The following is a 7065-nucleotide window of genomic DNA, read 5'->3' as shown; positions in this document are numbered from 1 at the left end:
AGTGATGACCTCCCAGCTCTCTACGGGCTGCGCCGGAAATTGAACGTTCTCATTTTCTTTAAGAGGGGAAAAAAAAAACCAACCCACCGCTCTGAAGGTAAATATTTGGCAATGCTCTTTCGTCCTTTGAACCCTGGTGCCGCTCAAGGCTCCGTCCAGGCGCCCATCATCCCTGCGCTCCGACTGTACGTCTCCAGCCCAGATCTGTCCTTGGAGCTCTGGCTCCAATGTCCATCTGCCTTTGACCTCCCGCCTGGATGTCACCGGTGCCTCGATGCATCTCAAGCACACCCCCAATTTGAATTCATCCCGATTCCCCCCAAAGCCAGCCACAGCCCAGGCTTCCTATCACAAACGACAGGCGTCCAGGGGCCCAAGCCAGAAACCTAAGCTTCCTTCCAGATGCCTGCCTCCTCTTGCCCCGCATAGCCTGTCAGCCCCCGACTCCTGTGGATTTTGCAGCCGGCCGGCCCCCCAGCCCCCAGTCCCGGGGGAGATGCCTTAGCGTGGCCTCAGTGTCTCTCCTCTGGGTTGTCTCAGTGGCCTCCTTATCAGCCCGTCAGCACCCTCCAAGCTTCCCACTGCTATAAGAGAGCTATTCCCCTAAAACATTCACTTGTGTCCCACCCCTGCCTGCCCCCAGGCCCCCAGGTGTGTGCAGGATAAACTCTAAACCATTTCTCCTGCGTCCCAAAGCTAGGTTAGCTAGGTTAGATGGCCCACCGGTGTGACCTGAACTAAGTGACCCAGCCTTGTTAAGCCTCTGATTGGTCATCTATACATTTACTTAGTTCAAATTTTAGAGGGAGAAAGAGGGCACATGCAGGGGAGAGGTGCAGAGAGAGAGAGAGAGAGAGAGAGAGAGAATCTTAAGCAGGCTCTACACTTAGCTTAGAGCCTGACATGGGGCTTGATCCCATGACCCTGGGATCATGACTTGAGCCGAAATAGAGTCAGATGCTCAACCGACTGAGCCACCCAGGTGCCTTATTTATTTATTTATTTATTTATTTATTTATTATTTTAAAATTTTTTTTTTTTTTTCAACGTTTATTTATTTTTGGGACAGAGAGAGACAGAGCATGAACGGGGGAGGGGCAGAGAGAGAGGGAGACACAGAATCGGAAACAGGCTCCAGGCTCTGAGCCATCAGCCCAGAGCCCGACGCGGGGCTCGAACCCACAGACCGCGAGATCGTGACCTGGCTGAAGTCGGACGCTTAACCGACTGCGCCACCCAGGCGCCCCGATTTATTTATTATTTTAGAGAGAATGCGAGCAGGGGAGAGAAGCAGAGGGGGCGGGAGAGAGAGAGAGAGAGAGAGAGAGAGAGAGAGAGAGAGAGAGAGAGAGAATCTTAAGCAGGATCCACGCTCAGTGTGGAGCCCACGAGGGGCTCAATCCCACGACCCCGGGATCATGACCTGAGCCAAAATCAAGGGTTGGATGCTCAACCGACTGAGCCACCCCAGTGCCCCTGATTTGTCATCTCTAAAATGGTCAAAATCATATGTTCTCCCTAAGCTTGCATAGATATTAAATAGATGTAAGCAGTGTAAAATCCTGTTAAGAAACTCAGGGGTCAGTCAAGGAGAGGGGAAGTCCATTCTAAGGCTGAGGACCAGCAGGGGCGAAAGGAGAAGCAGGAAGGAAAAAGGATGTGCGTCCTTGGTTGGAGGAGCCTATAAATCCAGGGCTCGAAGGCAGAGGGGAGGTCCGGGAAGGTGGGCTTTGGAGCGCCATCTAACAGGGCCGGACCTCATCCTCAGCCCGGGGGGCTTTGGGAAGTTCAGAAGGAAAAGTTGGACCAGGTTTCCTAAAAGCAGGAGACCCATCAAGGGCTGCTGGGAGTGGGTATGAAGCTGGCTGGGGAAAAACCCTTTTGGAGTCTGGGGCTGGATGTAATGACAGAGGAGGGGGTTGGGGCAGGGGCGTTTGTTTTCTTCCCCAGAGATGGGTTGACAGCCTTGGGGATCTTGGTTATCAAGCTCAGGAGGCGAGAGGCTCATTAAGCATCATGGGAGATTTCCCGATGCAGCCAAGAGTGGGGGGAGGGCCCATCTTGGGGAAGAGGCTTTGATGAAAGAAACCAGGGTCTATTGCACTTGCCGGGCAGGGGGGGGGGGAGCCTAAACTTCAGTTTCATCAAAGGACCCTTCTTCTGAGCCCCCTATGCTGTCTGCTAATCCTGTTTGGCAAGACCCAAAACCCCTGTGTAATCTGGGACCTCACTACTCAAAGAGCGGGTCTGGGGCCACCAGCAGCAGCAGCAGTGGCACCGGGAGCCTCTTAGAGATGCAGACTCACGGGCTCCAGCCCAGACCCGCAGCACGAGAGCCTGCGCCGTAACCATTCCCCCGGGAACGGTGCGCGAGGTAGAGCTCGCGCAGTGCTGGCTTAAGTCCCATCATGGCAGCCCTTCGTCCCTCTTGCATTTCTAGGACCTCAAACATTGTGGGTGCTCAGAAAGGACCGAGGGTTGGACGGATGGCTGGCCGAGGGCTGCTGTAGGGGGTGGAAGGAGCAGGCGTATTTGAGAGCCTTGGGGTGGGCTGGGGGGGTGGGAGATGGGCCAGACTTGGTGGTTGACTGTGTAAGGAGGTGGAGGAGGGGAAGGTGAGGACCCAGGAGGGTTGACGCTGCCGTTTCCAGAGGTTGAGCAGGTAGATGGTGTCTCTGGGTCCTGCAGCCCCTTTGTGGGCCGGGTGAGGGCTCAGCTTTGGAAGAAGGCCAGGGTACCCGGAGGCCAGGCCACATGCGCACGAGATGCCTGAGGGGGGCCTGGAAAAGGGCCAGGGACTCTAGAATGGACGGGACAGGTGGAGAACGTAGAGTCCTCCCGAGGATGACAGTCAGAGGGCAGGAGGCTAAGAAGCACAGAGAGTTTATGGTCAACAGCCAGATGGCACCAGAAAGTCAGAAAGGCGGCCTGGAAACCGCCCACCGAATTTTGCTGATGGAACTGTCAGGAGACCTCAGTCCCCGGAGGGGACAGCCACAGCTATGCGGACTTCCTTCCCAAAGCTCAGCTCGTCTCTATGATAAACGAGACTTAGAAATCCAATTCTTCTGGAGTATTCCATCCTTGATTACAAACTTGATGAAATCCCTGTCAACTGTTTGAGCCGCAATTACAGACGTCCCGAGGCGAGGTCCGAGAACAACTCTGTCATAACATTTATCCTTAAAGGCTTCTAAAATGTCAAGGCCATAGGCATCATTTCCATCCTCGCTTTTGTTTCTTCTTGGGGCTTTGGTGATGAAATTTGGATACCATTTCATGTTTGTGACAATCTCGCAGGACAAGCTGAGGTCACGGGATCTGGATGTTTAACTGTGTCCTCGGCTGGGACACGGGCCTTAGCTGCCTCTCCTGGGATGACACTTGGCTAATTGACCACTGCGGACATGCTCTGTGATGCCCCCTTCTCCTGGACAACTGACGGTGACCCTGTGCAGTGCACCTGAAGAAACCTCTTCCACCCCGGCGGTTCTGGGTGGTCCCCGGGGCTCCCCAGGGCCAGAAAAAGTTTATTCTTTTTTTTTTTTAAAGCTTATTTCTTTATTTTGAGAGAGAGAGAGAGAAAGAGAGAGAGAGAGAAACCACATGCATGCACGCATGAGAAGGGCAGAGAGAGAGAGAGAGGGAGAAAGAGAGAGAGAGAGAGAAAGAGAGACAGAGGGTGCACAGACCAACACATCCCAACTTACTAAGCTCAATAAAAAATCCAAACAAGTCACAGGGCAGCCATCTTTCCAATTCTCTTGGAATGCTTATCTTGACCTTTCTCTTCTGGGTATCATTATAGCCCTGACCTTTCACAGAGTGAATTTTTTCAAGCTGACTGTAATTATTTCAATTAATAATTTTTGAAGGTCGTGTTATTACAGCTTGGCTCGTGTTGGGGGAGACTGGATCATTCCATTGTCTTTCCTCTGCTCGCCGAGTACTTCTGAGGGTGGCTTTCCTTTCTGGCCACAACAGGGCATCCTGGGCCATTCTCATTTTCTTTTTATGTTCCAAAGAATCCCGGTTTCCTTTAGTGGAGAAGGTCTTCGAGGTCAAAGTCTGTGCACTGAGGTGTCCTTGAGATGTGGGGATGGTGGTCAGAGGCTCCTGTGGCTTTTAGGACACTCTGGTCAAAAACAAAACAGGAAATACTTCTATGTATATATATATTTTTTAAATTTTTTTTTTCAACGTTTATTTATTTTTGGGACAGAGAGAGACAGAGCATGAACGGGCGAGGGGCAGAGAGAGAGGGAGACACAGAATCGGAAACAGGCTCCAGGCTCCGAGCCATCAGCCCAGAGCCCGACGCGGGGCTCGAACTCACAGACTGCAAGATCGTGACCCGGCTGAAGTCGTACGCCCAACCGACTGCGCCACCCAGGCGCCCCTATGTATATATATTTTTAATGTTTATTTATTTTTGAGAGAGAGAGTCAGAGTACAAGTTGGGGAGGGACAGAAAGAGAAAGGGAGACACAGAATCCGAAGCGGGCTCCGGGCTCTGAGCCGTCAGCACAGAGCCCGATGCGGGGCTCGAACCCACGAACTGTGAGATCATGACCTGAGCCGATGTCGGACGCCCAACCGACTGAGCCACCCAGGCACCTCAATACTTCTGTATTTTTAAGGTCATACAGTAAATCCTTTCAGTCTGTGCTTTTATTAACAAAGGTTAGCAGTATTGTTGTTGATCCTGCATTGACAAGTAACTGTGACACTGACGAGAGCCCCCATCCACAGATGGGGACAGGAAGCAGCTGAGAACAGGCACCGGGCAGGAGGGGGGGCGGATGAGAGGGGGGACCAGGAAGGGAAGGGCCACAACCGGGCGGAGATGAGTCTTTTGAGAAACAGGCTGGAGGTAGGAGAGAACTGGAGGTCACGGAGGCGAGGCGGGGTCGCTTTGCTTTTTGACTTCTTGTCCTTTTTGTGACCATGGGGGGGGCCTCCAGTTTGCTTCTGGGTGGAGCAGGTGTCAGTGGTGAAAGCTGAACCAATTAGGATTCTTCTACACACAAGGAAAAAAGAATCTAGCTGATCTGGTTACACCAAACTATACAATGGGGAAGCCTTCGGGTCAAGAGGGTCAGGTGCGGGTGGCGGGGACAGACAGGCTCCAGTGATGCCCCGAGCTCCCTGGCGGCACTCTACAGATGGGTAAACTGAGGCCAGAGCAGGGCTGACATACGGGCTCTTCCATCCCCACCCACTTCCTCCATGCCTTGCCCTCAGTGCCCCCAACAGCCAGGCCAGGGCAGACGAGAGGGGTTTGACCTCAGAGTCTGCCCAGGGCTTAGGGTGAGGCAAAAACTCAAGTTCCAATCTCTGTCCACCTTGACATGCTCTGTGAGCTGGGCGAGTTCCATCTCAGCCTCAGTTTCCTCAGCTGTAAAAGGGAGTTGGTGGCAGCATGATCTCAGAGGGTCGTGAGGTTAAACCAGCTGCTGGGGGAGGGGGGGTGGGGATGGCTCTCGGTTTGTGAGTTCAAGCCCCACATCAGGGGTGGGGGGCTTGGCAGTGTGAAACCTGCTTAGGAATCTCTCTCTCCCTCTCTGTCTGCCCCTCCCCTGCTCGTGCTCTAGCTCTTTCTCTCAAAATAAATAAACTACCATGAAAAAACAATTAAAAAGAGAAAGAAAGAAAAAGGATTGTATTACCAGTGGTGAAATCATACAGGTTCATTCATTCTACACACGTTTGCTGAGTGTCCAGTTACTCTGTTCCAGACACTGTTCCAGGAGGGAGACGTAGCAGTGATCAAGTCAGCAGGAGCCCCTGCTCTGTGGAACTCACATTCCAGAGCACAGGACTGGCTTTAAAATAAATACATACGTGGGGCGACTGGGTGGCTCCGTCGGTTGAGCAGCTGAGCGTCCGACTCCGGCTCCGGTCATGATCTCATGGTTCATGAGTCCGAGCCCCGCACTGGACCCCCTGCTCTCGGTTGCAGAGGCCGCTTGGGATACTCTATCCCCCTCTCTCTATCCCTCCCCTGCTCGTGCTCTCTCTCTCTCTCAAAAATAAAATGTAAAGCATTAAAAATTAAAAAAGAAAGAAATGCATGAGTGAAACATAAGGCATGGTGGTAAGCGTCTGGGGGAAAATCAAGGAGAGAAGGCCGTGGCGAGTGCAGGATGTGTGGGTCTGGTTTGAGGTAGGGAGGTCAGGGAAGCCTCACTGAGAAGCTGACATCGAAGCTTGAGCGTGAAGGAGGAGAGAGCCACGGAGATCCCTGCAAGGCTGTTGCTAGCAGAGGAGCTGTGAGAGCAAAGGCCCTGGAGGCGGTGAGTGCCAGCAAGGAGGCCAGCATGGCTGGGCAGGGTCCCCATGGAAGGGATGGGGCCTGGGGGAGGCCGGGGGGGGGGGGGGGGGGGGGGCGGAGGGGAGGGAACTGGTCTGACCTCCTTCTACCATCATCCCTCGGGCTGCTCTTTGGACAGGGGAGTGGGGGAGGCAGGAATACCAGCTAGAGGAGGTGGGGGCGGGGAAGAGGGGGCTAGTGGCTTGGACCGGGGGTGGGGTGGGGGGGTGGAGGATGAGGAGTGTCAGATTCCGGACGTATTTTCAGGGCAGATCGGATCAGGACTTGCTGTTGGAGTGAGCGTGGGGAAAGTGTGCGGTGGGCACAGAGGAGTCACGGTTTGGGGCCCAAGTATTTGGAAAATGGAACCGTCCTCAGCTGAGATGGGGAAGTCGCAGGGCAGCATGGGCAGAGATCAGGCCGCTGGCTGGAGCCTTGTGAGGGAGCAGTTAGGTACGTGCGTGCGGGGAGAGGTCTGGGCTGCGGGCCACATCTGGGCGTCATCAGCGGATAGATGTCTCCGGAAGCCACGAGCCTGGACGACAGCATCGAGGTAAAGAGTGGGGAAAGGAGCAGAAGATCAAGGGCTGAGCGCAGCCCGTGGGAACTTCTAGAGGCTGGGGAGAAAAGGGAGTCTGCAAAGGAGGAGAAGACCCAGTCAAGTGTGGGTCTGGGAGGCCAAAAGAGGAAGGTGCTTCAGAGAACAGGAAGTCCGCAGCACTGACGGGAATTGCTGGAGGGACCGGGAGACA

The sequence above is a fragment of the Lynx canadensis genome, chromosome B4, assembly GCF_007474595.2.
Source record: "Lynx canadensis isolate LIC74 chromosome B4, mLynCan4.pri.v2, whole genome shotgun sequence".
NCBI lineage: Eukaryota > Metazoa > Chordata > Mammalia > Carnivora > Felidae > Lynx > Lynx canadensis.
The sequence above is the reverse complement of the archived record's forward strand: the minus strand, read 5'-3'. Positions refer to the sequence as shown.